This window comes from Pinus tabuliformis, chromosome 9 (assembly GCF_031772625.1).
Source record: "Pinus tabuliformis cultivar Carrire ecotype Pingquan chromosome 9, CPIR1, whole genome shotgun sequence".
NCBI lineage: Eukaryota > Viridiplantae > Streptophyta > Pinopsida > Pinales > Pinaceae > Pinus > Pinus tabuliformis.
The window spans coordinates 42,479,059-42,493,473 of record NC_142307.1 but is presented as its reverse complement, the minus strand read 5'-3'; positions in this window follow the sequence as shown (position 1 = coordinate 42,493,473).

Sequence of the window (14,415 nt, the reverse complement as noted above, 5' to 3'; positions counted from 1 at the left end):
TCCACTTTCTTCAGCTTTGGTGGAATCATTGTTGGATTCAGTGTCCAACATTTTACAACAAGATGTCCTTTCTTATGGCAGTAAGTTCACTGCATGTGCATCCTCTTGACAACATGATTTTCCTTGTCCATTGGACCTTTGGCTTCTTGCTTCTTTTCCTTCAAAAGTTTCCTGTATGTGGCCATTCTCTTCCAACATCTAGAAACATGATGGTTATCCAAACCACAAAAGGAACATGCAATTATTTTCCCATGCTTATGTGGAAATTTATCATGCTTTTCAAAATCAAAAGGAAGATGATTAAAACTAGATTTATACCTTTCTCTTTCACCTTTATTGCCTTCATGAGGAGGTGAAGCAAATGAAGAAGTGACTCCCTTTGGAACACCATCAATCTCTTCAAGGTTGTTAGAATCTCCCCAACTCTCTGGTTTAAGTGTGTGCTTTTGAACACTTGCATCCTACAAATGATGTTTCAAGCTATTGCATTCCTCCTGAATACAACCTTCACACTCTTGAAGACCTGCAATGAAACTCCTTCTTGGAGCTATTTTAATGGTCTTCATGGCAGCTTTGGAACTTTCTCCATAAGCTTGTCCATAGCCAAGACCCAAATACTTAGGACTTTCCTCAATTATTATTGGCTAAAAAATACCTTGTGCATGTCTACCCAAGCCTTTTCCTTCATAGCCAATCTTGGACATTAGCTTGGAACCTATGCCTTTGGTATGTTTTTCAAAAGAACTAATATAAGCATTCTTAGAGGAACTTGAAGACAAACTGGAATGGTTTACCTCTTCTTCAAGATGACACTTGACTAAGGCTTCTTGGGTAACAAATAATTGTGTATCTAACTCATGCATCCTTCTTAGGTTCATATTTGCAATATGAAGTTGCCTCTCCATTTCATGTAGTCTGTCGAAAAGCAACTGCTTCTCTTCCTTCATGGAGTTCAACTACTCTCTAAGTATGTTGCTCTTTCTTCCATCCTCATACATTTCTCTCACCTTGTCCATCATGATGAACAAGTCTTGCTTCAAGTCTCCATCATAGATTCTTGTGATGAAGAAATAAGAATTCGAGGACTTACTTGTAGAAGTTGTCATTATGCCAATGGACAAAAGAACTTCAAGCAATATTAATAAAGAGTTTGTTCAGCAACCTTTTGCAACAAACCTATTGTGCTCCAAGGATTGCTTTGAGGTCCTTTTGGATACAAGAATGCCTTCATCCCTTCTTGGACTGAGCTATCAATAGCTTTCCCTTCACCTCTGCAAACTCAAACAATAGTCAGTCTGCAAAACAAGCATACAATCAACCTCTGATTATTTAAACACCTTTCAAACAAGTAATCTTTGCTCTGTCAATCAAGAATTCTAATGTAACCTTCTTTGAAGGTGTGGTTAATCAATCTCAAGCTCTGATACCACCTGATCTGATAATGGGTCACTTAGGCTCCTTGTCTAACTTACAAGGACCTCTCCCACTTCCAAAGCTTAAATGTTCCCAAGTCTTTATGATTAACCATTGTGGAATTAAATATGTTCTTGAAATAAGGTGTATGCTTCTATTTATTATTGACTATTTATGTGTTTTTAAGTCTATCTGCTTGAACTGATATAACAGCAACTAAAGCAGCAAATATAATGCAACAATAAAACAACACACATAAGACAACAATTTAACTAGGAGTTCACCCAAAACTCTTGGGCTACATCTCCATGAGCTCTAGTCAACTCAACTAGGCTCTCTAGGATTATGGAAAATTCCTTTTACAAGCTCTTGGCTCAACTCCAATGTTTTACATAGAAACAATGGGTTTAGACACCATTTTATCCCTGGCTCTTGAAGCTCTCAGCTTTTTGGATCTCGACTCTGGCTCTTAGCTCTAGCTCTTGGCTCTTGGCTCTAGTTCTTGGCTCTTGGCTCTAGTTCTTCAACTCTGGCTCTGGCTCTGGCTCTTTGCTCTGGCTCTGGCTCTGACGCTGGCTCTGGCTCTTGGCTCTGGCTCATGGCTCTGGCTCTTGGCTCTCACTCTGGCTCTCGCTCTAACTCTGGCTCTTCAGCTCTGGCTTCTTTGGCTCTAGCTTTGGCTTTCTACAACCTTTAGCTCTCTGGCTTTTCACTTGAACTCCAAGTGACCCCAAAGGCTCCCTCAGCTACTCTGCGCAGTCGCTTTTCGCTCTCTCTGCCCTCGGCTCTGTAGCTAGCTTACAACATTCAACTCTCACTCAATTGAGCTCTATGGGATCCTTTGAGGCATTTTCCTGGCTGTTTGGCTTCCCCAGCCGTTTCCCTGTATTCAATCATTCCCCTGCGGCTCTGTCGCTTCTTTACATTGTCTTTTCGACTGGCCATCTGGCTCTCTGGCTCTGTGGCTTTCAAACACCTCATCGTCTGCCAAAACACCTACTTATAACTTGGAATGATGATTAGGAGTTGTTACAGAAGGAATTGGGATTGTTTCATAGGGGAAAACCCAAAACTTGAGAAAACCCCATCACACAGAGAAAGGCTACAAAATACACTATCGGACGTGTATTTCGGACGTGAAATTCCCTTCAATCACCCCTAAAATACCTCTCAGGTCCGCCATTAGGTGTTATATCTCATCGCATTAGTGTATTGATCGAAATCCCAAATACACAGGAAAACAATGAAAAACCCATTAAAATCCTTTTTATCGGACTTCAAATATTATCACATCCACCCTATAAATATTTCGAGTCTGCCTTTGGCTACAGTCGCAGTCTCCACCGTTGATCTGTGGGATTTCTGATCCAAAGGTCAATATCCCATTTCAGGCAGCTTAGGAGTTCGAAGGTTACCAGCCCAAAAAGGTGGTTTTCCTCTCTCCTCTGCCAGCCACGTGTCAACCAGTGTGTGGAAGCAGGCGGAACCAGCCCAAAACCATTTACCGCTTAAGGCCTGCCCGAAATCCACCTTTACGGAACTCAAAATCTGTGCAAGCAGGCTTAGAATTCCCCTTCGGGTCCATTTTTACCACTTCGACATCTTTCCTTTGTGTTTCATTTTTTATACCGAAGAGCATTAATACACAGAAAAGTCTTGTTTACCGGAACTCAAATTTTATAAACCCGCGCCTATAGAATCCATCGGGTCCGGCTATCGCAAGTCATATGTATATCGGCCCTGCTCTGTTGTACTACTCCGACGCGATATTGTGATGCGACTTGTCGCAATCGCATATCTCAAAGTCCTGGGGTCTTTCCATATGGCATTGCCGATGCCGATCATCAGCATTTGGTGTATCGCATGATCGCAATCGTCGATTCCATGGTTCCGATATCGCATATGTGTCTACCTCCGATCCGATCGATTGGATCGGTGGATCGGAATTTCCTCCGCCTCCACTTAAATCTAGCCTTTGCCTTTTTCCGATGTGATTTCCCTTTTTAAGGGTTTTTTGCCATTTTTAGGGGTTTTTGCCTCTTTTTCCAAAGAAACAGGGCATCTTCTTTTTGCAATAACTTCTGCACCCTAAGTCCATTTTAGCCCATTCAACTTGCAGTAGATTCAGAATGAAAAGATCTCTATGATGGGGCTATTTCTAGTAACTTCCTTGGACTTTCATTTTTCCTCTGTGAGGAACACTTAGACTTAGGTGTCTATCCAAAATCCATTTTGGATAAATAGTTCGCTTATCAAAATAAAAGGAAAGAAAGGGGCTGCTAGCTTAAATGCGCCCAATAAAATCAAGAAAAAATGTTAGGATAAGTAAATGGTAGGTAGAAGAAAGGTTGTAGATGTACAAGATTATTAAATCATAAGCACATTTATCATGCTTAATCCTATGTTTCAGTGTGCAGGAGCATTTATGAGAGTGAAAGGATGTTCACTAGCTTACTTGATTAACTTCCCCTCATTTCAATTCCCCCCCCCCCCAACGACTTATTTACTAATTTCCCCATTATCCCCTCATTTCTTATAAAAATACCCTTTTCCCTTCATTTTAACCCTTACCCCTTGGTTTCACACATTCCCCTAGTAAATTACCCTCCAAAGGTCATCCCCTTACCCAAAACCCCTTTTCCGTATTGTGAAACCCATTTCCCATTGAAAAATCACCTTCTCCCTTATTAATTTCTCTATTCTACCTCAAAGACCCATAAAAACCCCTTATCCTAAGTTTTTATTCCCCCCCCCCCCCGCCCCGCATTATTTAATTAACTTCTCGATTTATATTTCCCTGACATAAACTTTTTAACCCACCAACCCAAGTGTAGTTAAACAGGTCCCACTCCATTAAACCTGTTATCACTCAGGTTGTCCTTAAATCTCCTTAAAGGATACGGCCGAGGTAACCACAAACCAATCTTTGGACTGCAGGTCCTAGCCTACCTGCAATCAAAGAGGGCTCTCTCTTTATGATTTAGCTTTGTTGAAGATGATATTAGGCTAGCTAATGAGTTCAAGGGGGTTTTGTTTATGTTTGGTCGGATGGGGGATTCTTTCAAACAGAGTTGGGATGCATAGTGTGAGAAGTTCAAACCATTGGGCATGGAGTCGTGGATTAGGCTTGCTGTTGCATTTTCTTGGTCACAAGAGGAATACAGAGCAGGATAGCTACACATAAAACAATATCAAGCTGGAATAAGGATGGAATGAAGGTCAGCGAATGAAAGGCAACTAAGTAGCTCGCATTATGCTAACAGAGGGAAGGTGAATGAAAATTTATATAGGAGCAATCAAGGATTCCTAAAAAACATTCATATATGAAGGAACTAGTGTAAATATGAGCCAATCAATATTCATATTCAGGACTAATTCAGAGGAAAACATAGATAAATCATAGAAATTGAGAACAGAATACAACTAAGTGAGCTCTGAACTATTCTTTCTTTCTGCTATTTAGATAGTGAAACAATGATGGCATAAAACATATAAACTGTAAACAGAGATAAGAAACACTTATTGGGCTATGTAGAAGTGTTAGGATTCCATAGTCACTCTTCAGTCATTAAAACACAACAGCCAGTTCATCTCCCAAACATTCCAGCGATCTTTGATTATAGAGACTCTCAGAAAATACAGTGCAAGTCTAGAGAGGAAGTTATCGACCAACCAACCCTTTACATAAATCCAGAGGGTTGTTTAAATAGAAAATATTTACAAACATCCCTTGAACAGGTGTCAAAGGAGAAAATATCTCAAAATATCTATCAAAACAGAGCCAAAAGAGATCTGTGCAATAACTGCTTCTAATGCTAAGTTGTGCTGGAAATAAATGCAATAAAATATCTAAAACAACTGCACATGAGGGAGCAGCCTCATCAAAATGGCTCTTTAGGGCTGCACAGGGTCCTGCAGCTTCAAAAATGGACTGAAAGAGTGCCTTGAGCCATGCGCTGTCCTCTGTGTGATAACTGCGCAATTAAGGAAGCAGCGCTGCTCCAAAAACATGATTGGGAACAATGTCTCTGCAATAACTCTGCCTTGAAAGCCTTCATCTATGCCTTTAGGTGGCTTTAAAGCAACAAAAGAAGTGTTGGTGAGCCTTAATGGTTGAATGATGCTTTGTTGACTTTGCTGGGCTTGCTTTGCTTTCATCTGCTTTGAAAAACTGGATTGATACACTTTGGCACTGAATCTGGGCCTTTTCTCACCGCTAATGCTCTTTAAACTGTCCCATCGCCCCCTTCTGCCTCTTAATGCAAAAATAACTGCTGCTAATGTCCTCCGTGGCCTTTGGGTGCAATCGGCGCTTGGCCGATCAAAAATAGCATTAAACCTTGCAAAAATGCCGCAAAAAAGGAGGATTTGTATGTTGCCGACTGTACCGAGGCCGAAACTGGCTATCTGAAGCAAAACTGGGCCTTGGAGCTATCTCGAAAGCTTAGGGATGCATGAATTCCCTTATCGGGAGCCGGGCGCGGGCATATATGTGAAAATATGAACAAATGCCGCCTTTTCTTTTACACAGAAAAAGACCAATTTCTATGTAAAATTCGTGAAAAACATAGGCGGGAGCAGCACTGTAGCGGAGATTAAATCCTGGCCATTGGATCGCGCGAAGGCAGATCCAACGGCTGGTGCTAACTCGCATCGGGGTGGACCATTGGTCCCAACACATAAAACCTCCGAATAGCGATGAACCTGGCAGACCCGAAATGTTTATAGGCTCTTTCTTTATGGAGATCGGGTCCGGCCCATCGGAGCTTTCATATCGACGGATTTATAAAAATTTGGTTTGCGGACCCGAAATCCTTTAAAGCTACCCTTTAATATTTTTCGGCTTCGCTGGTTGGAGCCATATAGGAGTGATGCGATTAAATATGGGTCGTTGATCTCTGGGCCTGAATGGGCGGCTGAGATTAACTCGACAATTCGCTATCGGCGAGGTCATGGGGTTGCCACATAGAAACGCCGAAACCCATCGGACCCGATAATTTATACAGGCCCTCTTTATTTTATTTCGGGTCCGACCCATCGGCAGAACCCAAATCGGCGGTTTTAACAGTGGAATTGGTCCGCGGACCCGAAAGCCCTTAACACTACATTTGATAACTCATCGGCTCTGCCAAATCGGAGCAATATATGGGGCGATGCGAAGTGGGGGGCCGCGCGACAAGATTTGGACCGTCAGATCTGGGGCCCGATCCAACGGTCCTGGATCCGTCGGCGAATTGGCAGTCGGAGGGACCAGAGGGCGGCACATATGGAATCGCCGAACTGCGCAGACCCGATATGCTATTACCGGTCCACTTTATATGTTTTCGGGTCCGGCCCATTGGCACTATGCCCCATGCCTTGAGACTTAGCCATTTTCGCTTATATATGCCACTGCCCCCTCCTGATAGCGATATCGCATCGGAGGGGGATCAAACAGATCTTTATCTCTTCGGAGCACGCTTTTTATGAAAAGACAAGGCAAATGAATTCGGAGGGGTTATATATGATGTTTTAAACCTATGATTGCCCCCTCCCGATAGCGATATCGCATCGGAGGGGGTCCAAATGAAACTTTATTATATCGGATCCATGTTTTTGTGAACTGCCAAGCCTTTTGGGAAATCGGAAGGGTTCCTTTATAGTTTGGCATGGATTCTAAGGCATCGGAAGGGGTCCAGTAGCCAAAAAAGGGAGGATTTTATCCTTTTTTGAAGGTTTTTCATGGTTTTTGTATTCTTAGGCCTTGGAAGGAGTCCAAAGGCACTTAGGGGGAAAGTGATGTGGTTTTGAGAGGAGTTTAGTGGCCAAAGAGGGTTTCATGCCTTATCAAGGCCAAAGAGATGATTTTTATACATATGAAGGGAAACTATGCAAAGGAATGAGTCCTTATGCATTTGGAAGATGGTCAGAGGGGTCAATGAGGGTTCTTGCTGAGTTTCAGATAAACTTATCAATTCCCAAGGATGTATATGGTTATTTTTCAACCAAGGGGAGGGGATAAGTATATAGGGGAGTTATAGAGATAGTTTTAGTAGGGGAAGGGAAAAGAGATAGGGAGTTACATAATAAAGTTAGTAGTTAATATGATAATGATGAGAAAAAGCACTAAGAATGAAGTCTTAGGCTATCAATGGGGGAAGATGACTGATAGAAGAAGTGTGAACATTCCTTTAGTGAAGCAGATCTTCACCAAGGCAGATGATATGGAGAATGATGAATCTCAGAGGTATCAAGCAGATCTTGACCTCTTTAGGGGAAGTTAGTGAGTGATTTGGGAAAGAGGGAGAAGGGGAAGTTAGACATGCATTTCTTTAAGTCCTCCAACTGAAAAATCACCTTCAACTTGTGATATGATAGATATAACACTTGACAATATGAAATGGATCACAAGCCATGATTCTGCAACCACAAAGCTACCTACCCGGCCTATTCACCTAGCATTTTCTCTTCTTTTTGGTTTGGGTGCACTTGAACTAGCATACCCAGCTTTTTGTTCTTTTCTTCTTGCTGTCCTCCTATCTACAACTACACTTATTGCATCCAGGGGCTCAGATTAAGCTGTTGAGCACCCTTGTTTCTCTACCTATCTACAAATCTGCCAAGATTAAGCTGTTTGGACAGATGTTCATTCTCTATATTCTACAACAGGAAATTGAAACCTAGGGAGACCAAGATTAAGCTGTTTGGACCTCCCTTGGCTGAAAACTCATCAAAAATGGAACACAGCAGTGGCATTAAAACTGGCACACCTTCATGGATACTTCTCTGGTCATCTGTAGCAAATATGGAGCATTGCAGCATGCATAGTACGACATATTTGGCATGTAAAAATGTCGATCATGAAAGATGATTAACCTGCTGCAACAGGAGGCTAACAGTGGCTCCACTTGGGGATGGCTTTTCCTTGTGACAAGCCAAGAACAGCAGGTCAGAATGCCTTGATCCTCTGTAGTTGCTGTTAATTGAAAATCTCTTCCGTGCTAACTGTTGAATGACTAGAACTTTAACTTCTGAATGCAGCTCTCCTCCTTAACTGAAACACTGTGAAAAATAAAGCATCGCCTGCTTTCTTCTGCGTGCTTGATATTGCATACACTTTTTCTTGAGAACTGCCTTGTAAAATAAACACAAAAAGGGAATAAAACTGGAGCTCTTCTTTTCTTGTCTTTGAAAGGGTGCTGAAGTAAACTGAAAATCCTCCTTTCTTTTTGATACTGTTGACTTGAAGACTACAAGCTGCAAACAGCTTCTCTTTAACATAAATCACTGTGATATGACAGCGCTTCTCTTGTTGTTTTGCTGAGATTACTGCAGAGACAGAGATTAAAAATAGAGGACTTGCATTGGCTATGTCTTCACAAACTTTGTTGCTTCTCCTCTAACAATCGGACTGTTTATACAAAATAAAAACAAAAGTGCTGATATATACAAATATCAATGTACAAAGAGTCATCTATAAAGCTGTGTTATGTTCAACAAAAGGGATCATGATAATGCTTCAGCATACGACCATTTACAGGGCCTTCTTCAGCAGTGCTGCCCTCTACAGATTTGAGGAAATATGTGTTATTTCCCTGAACAGCAGAAATAACAAATGGCCCTCTCCAAAGGAAATCGAATTTTGCATGTTTTCCCTTGTCTTCTCTTCGTGAGTCCCACCTTAGAACTTTGTTGCCAACACAGAAATTCTCAGCCTTAATTCTCTTATCAAACATCCTTTTGAGCTTTTCTTGCATAATTTGCTCTATCATAGACCTGCTCTCTTTTCTGCTGCAAATGGATTGTTTGGTTTATCCTCCTTTGTATATCATTTGGCTCAGCTTGAATCTCTTGCAGTAGCTTGATAATAGGAGTGCCCAGTGATGAAGGAAATCTGGCCTCCATGCCATATACTAGCTCATAAGGGCTCATCCCAATGGATTTCTTGGTTGACAATCTGTCTGCCCATAGGGCATTTGTTAGCTTTCTATGCCAGTTCTTCTTGTTTTCTTCTAAGATCTTCTTGATAATACTGATCAGGCTCTTGTTAGATGACTCGGCTAAGCCATTACCTTGAGGGTAATAGGCTGTAGAGTGGCCTAAGGTAATGTGAAATTTATGGCAAAAATTGATCATCTTTTTGGATTTGAAAGCAGCGGCATTGTCAGTGATGATCTTCTCAGGGCAGCCAAATCTAGACAGGATATTGCACTCAAGGAATTTTATAATGGTGGTGTCATTGGTCTGCTTGCATGGAATGGCTTCAATCCACTTGGTGAAATAGTCAGTGGCAGTTAGAATCCACTTATGCTGGCCTGAGGAAGAGGGATGGATTTCTCCAAAGAAGTCAAGACCCCATTGTTGAAAAGGCTTTTCGGTTGAGATGGGCTTAAGAGGCAAGGGAAACAGCTTTCTTTTGCCTTCAAAGATTTGGCAATTGTGGCATGAGGTGGAAAACTTCTTTATATCTGCAAACAAAGAGGACCAATAGAAACCATCCCTTAAAATTTTATTAGCAGTGGACTTCCAATATAGATGTCCTCCACAGTCCCCTGCATGGAATTCTTTCATGACATTATTAGTTTCATTCATGGTCAAACAATTAAGCAATATGCCTTCATGATTCTTCCAAAATAAAGCACCATCTAAGACACAAAATTTCAAAGCCTTCATTCTTAAAAATCTCTTCTTGGTCCTGGACAATCCTGGGGGAGCACACAGGTTTGACAATACAAAGCAAAGATCAGCATACCATGGGGATTGCAAAAAGGTGTCACTGATCTGTGGAGTCGCCAACTCCTGTTCATTGTCCAGTTGGTTGATGTCTAAGGCTTGAAAGTTTGTTTCGGACATCAGTTTGGCTAAACCTTGCCCCTTTATTAGCTTGGTTGGTTTTATTTCTATGTCATACTCAAGAATTTTAGCAATCCACTTGCCTCTTTTGCCTTCTAATCCTTCTTGGGTTAATATGTCTTTTACAACAGCATTTGGGACATAGGCAATCACGTGTGAATATAAAATGTAAATTCTGAAGTCTTTGATTGCTTTAACAAGGGCATAGGCCTGCTTCTCCATGATTTGGTACTTCAAAGGTGCATCTCTTAAGGCTCGGCTGAAAAAAGCAATTGGCTTTTCATTTCCTTGGTCATCCTTTTGCAATAGGACAGCAGCTATGGTATTATCAGATGCAAATGAAAAATATGATAAAGTCCCTATCAAATTGAGGACTTGTGAGGACAGGGGCTTGAGTTAAGGAAACTTTGATACTTTCAAATGCTTGCCTGGTTTCAAGAGACCATTTTACCTTGGCATCCTTCTTTAACATGTTGCTCAACAGTCTTATCAACTCGTCTAGATTTGGGATAAATCTCCTTAGGAAATTGATCTTTCCTAGGAATGCTTGCAGCTCTTTTATGTTTCTTGGATATGGGATTTGGAGAATGGCCTGGATCGTTTCTGGATCAATTCTAATCCCGTCTTTTGAAATGATATGTCCAAGTAATTTGCCTTCTTCAAGTCCAAATAAAGACTTCTTGGGGTTCAAGGAAATTCCATATTTCCTACATGTTAGGAACACTTGTCTCAAATGTCTTAGGTGCTCTTGATCAGATTTGGAGAAAGGGGTAAGATCATCAAGATAGACAACCAAGAAATCATGGATTTCCTTGGCAAATGCAATGTCCATGGCCCTTTGAAAGGTGGCACCTGCGTTCTTTAGGCCGAAAGGCATTTTCACATATTTAAATGTTCCCCAAGGTGTTGTAAAGGTTGTCTTGTCTTGATCATCTGGGTGAACCAGTATTTGATTAAAACCTGAAAAGCCATTTAGCAAAGAGATTCTAGATGACCCTACTACTCTTTGTAGGATGTGGTCCATTTTGGGCAATGGGTAGTGGTCTTTAAGGGAGACTTGGTTTAAGTTTCTCAAATCTACACAAAGCCTAATCTCACCTGTTTTCTTTCTTGTGGGAACAAGATTGGATACCCATTCAAAAAATCTAATGGGTGCTATGATACCTGCTTCAAACATTCTTTTCACTTCTTTCTCAATTAAAGGGAGAAGCACAGGATTGATTCTCCTCAGTGTCTGTTTGAAGGGATTTTGATTTGGCTTTAAGGGAATGGTATGTTGAATAATTGAGGTGGCATAGGACTTCAAGTCCTCATAACTCCAAGCAAATACATCTTGGAATTATTTGAACAAATCAACATATTTGGGCTTTTGATCGGGTGGCAAAGATTGAGATAGTTTGATCATTTTGGGCTTCTCCGCTGTCCCAATGTTGTGTTCTTCTATGGCAGTGTTTATAGGCTGCATTTTTGGCTTTTTGGGCACATCATTTGCATCAAACATGTCTTCTAGTGGAGTGAGGCCAACCGAGAGAAAATTGTCCTTTAGATCAATGATTTCAGCCTCTATTTTGGCTATTTCCTCCAAATGCATCTGTTTCAGCTCTTCTATGTTTTCTTCATCAAAGATGGTTGGCTGTAGCAATTTTCTAGCTATTTTAGCTGTTACAGTTTGCTGGATTTGGTTTATTGCTTGTAGTGGATCATCCATAGCATCCATATCAATGTTTAGGCCTGAAAACTCATGCTGTAAGGTAAGAAAATTGTTGATTTGAGCATCATCCTCAAACACTTGCCAATCCTTAACATTGTTAGGGACAGTAGGTCTGTGCTTTATCTCAGTAGTAAAGTGGTGATTGGGCTCAAAAGGAAGCTTGCAAGTGCTAGCAAAAGTAGCTAGGTTGTGAGCATGAATGTTATGATTTCTTGAAATCTTGGCAAGCTTGGATTCAGTGAATGTATCAAGTATTGCAGTGGCAGCAATCCTATAAGCTCTTAGCCTTCTATCATTGGCAACAAAGTTTCCTTTCATTTGTTGGATTACTAGGTCTGAGTCACCTAGAATGGAAACTTTGGCAGCTCCTAAAGCTTTGAGCAGCTTAAGGCCTAAAAGGAGAGCTTCATACTCTGCCATGTTGTTGGTACATCTGAAGTTAAGTCTGTAAGCATGACCCTCTGCATGGCTATTATGTGTATTGTGAATCCATATTCCTGCCCCTGCTCCTAGCTTAGTAACAAAACCATCAAACTCTAAATACCATGTGATTTCTTGCTTGTGGTTGACATTAAGAGTTTCAGTCATTTTAGGATTGGGCAGACCTAGGTTTTGTGCTTCATGTGGTTCTTCTTGTATGCTGGTTGCGCTGACTGTTTTGACAGTTTCCTGGGTATGAGCAACCGATTCTTGATTGATGCATGTTTCTTATTCTAAAGGAAAAGGCCTCTGATTAGTTGGTGGACATGTTTCATCATTAAACAAAATGAAAGAATCCATATCAAAATGGATTGAATAGATAGGGAAATTTTGGGGCTTTTCCTCACTACTTACCACATACTTCATCAGTGTTTCTCTATACAGTCTCTTTGGTTGCCCAAAGACTAAAATAGTGGCATAGGAGAGGTCTAATTGGAGAGATCCTTGGAGTTTTGCCCCCCAAGATCTTGACAACAGCATGCCATACTTTGGTGGAATGTCAACAACCACCACATCCATGAGGATTGTCTTGTTTGGGTATTGGACTAAGGAGACACACAAGTCTTTGATGAGGCCTAAACATTTGACCTGACTTGAGTCAAAGGAGAATAGATCTTTGTATGGTCTTGTTACATCAAGGTTTAGCTTCTCCATTACAGCTTTGGGCATAAGGTTGTGTGAGGCACCTGAGTCAAACATTGCATTATGTAAAAATTTATCATGTATGTGCAGACTGACATAAAAGGGTAGAACAGCTCCATGGGCTAATTTTCCATTAACTTCAGGACCAAACAACAACTCAGGGGTATCATCTAAAACATTTACATCATCCTTGACCTCTGGCATTTGAAGTGATCTTTGAATTTGTTGCCTATACACATCATGTTTGGCAAGTTCTAAGAGGGGGATGGATATTTTAAGTTTTCCAATCTCTGCCTCTAAATTAAATGACTTTTCCAATGGAGTCTTGGTGTTGATGACGACAATTTTTTATTTTTCATTTGAATTCTCAGCGATTTGCTCTTGTATATGAACGTTATGGGAATTGATTGCTTGCGATTTTTCAGTTTTCAGAGGGATTTTTGGAACGCTGTTCAAGTTCTCTTTCGAGGAAGAAGGTGGCAGAGGCTGATCAACAGAAGGCTGTATTCCTGTTATGTCCTCTACAATCACTTGGTGTAGGTTTGGGACAGTTATATCAGTTGTTTCTGTTATAATAGCCTTGCCTCTAATCTGGTTGGGTTGTTTGCCCTCCTTTGGTTTAACTTTTTCGGGCACATCTATGGTTCTTGTCCTCAGCTTATACTGTTTGTGGACTTCATAAATAGCTGAATCATAACCTTGTTTAAAGTCAAAAGACTCACCAGATTTAGTCTGAAATTGATTTATCTCATGGTCATCTTGGTCTTCTTGGGTTAGAAAAATTTGTTGCTCACCCTTCAAATCCACCAAGTTCATGTGAGTGTCCTCTATGGCATCACTAGATGTGGATGATTCTGTATAATTTTCTTGGAAAGGAGGCCTTATATCACGGTCTGGGCTAGATCTACCAGTGTTTGAGTCCTGAGTTTTCCTGAAATTTGGGTTCCTTATGGTATTGGGTTGTTGCCCTTCCCATGATGATTTCCTCTCAACACTCTCTACTATGTCTCCCAGCCTGTGCATGCCATTAATAATGGCATCTAGCTTTTGATCTAAGGTTGAGGGCTCTTCCTTGAAGGTGGTTCTTCTCTCAGTTCTAGCTCTGTTTCTTTTGGCAATTAAATTTGCCTCCACAGTGACAGCCACATTTTGCATGTCTGCAAGGCTGTTAGGGGCTCTTTCTTTTAATTGGTAGGCCATATCTGGGTCGAATCCATCAGGGAATTTATATAAGTCAAGGTCAGGTGGGGGCCTTAAGTTTTGTGGGATAGCATTATAAACGCTATTGAACCTTGCATAATAGTCCAAGACTGTTTCTTGTGGACCTCTTTTGATTG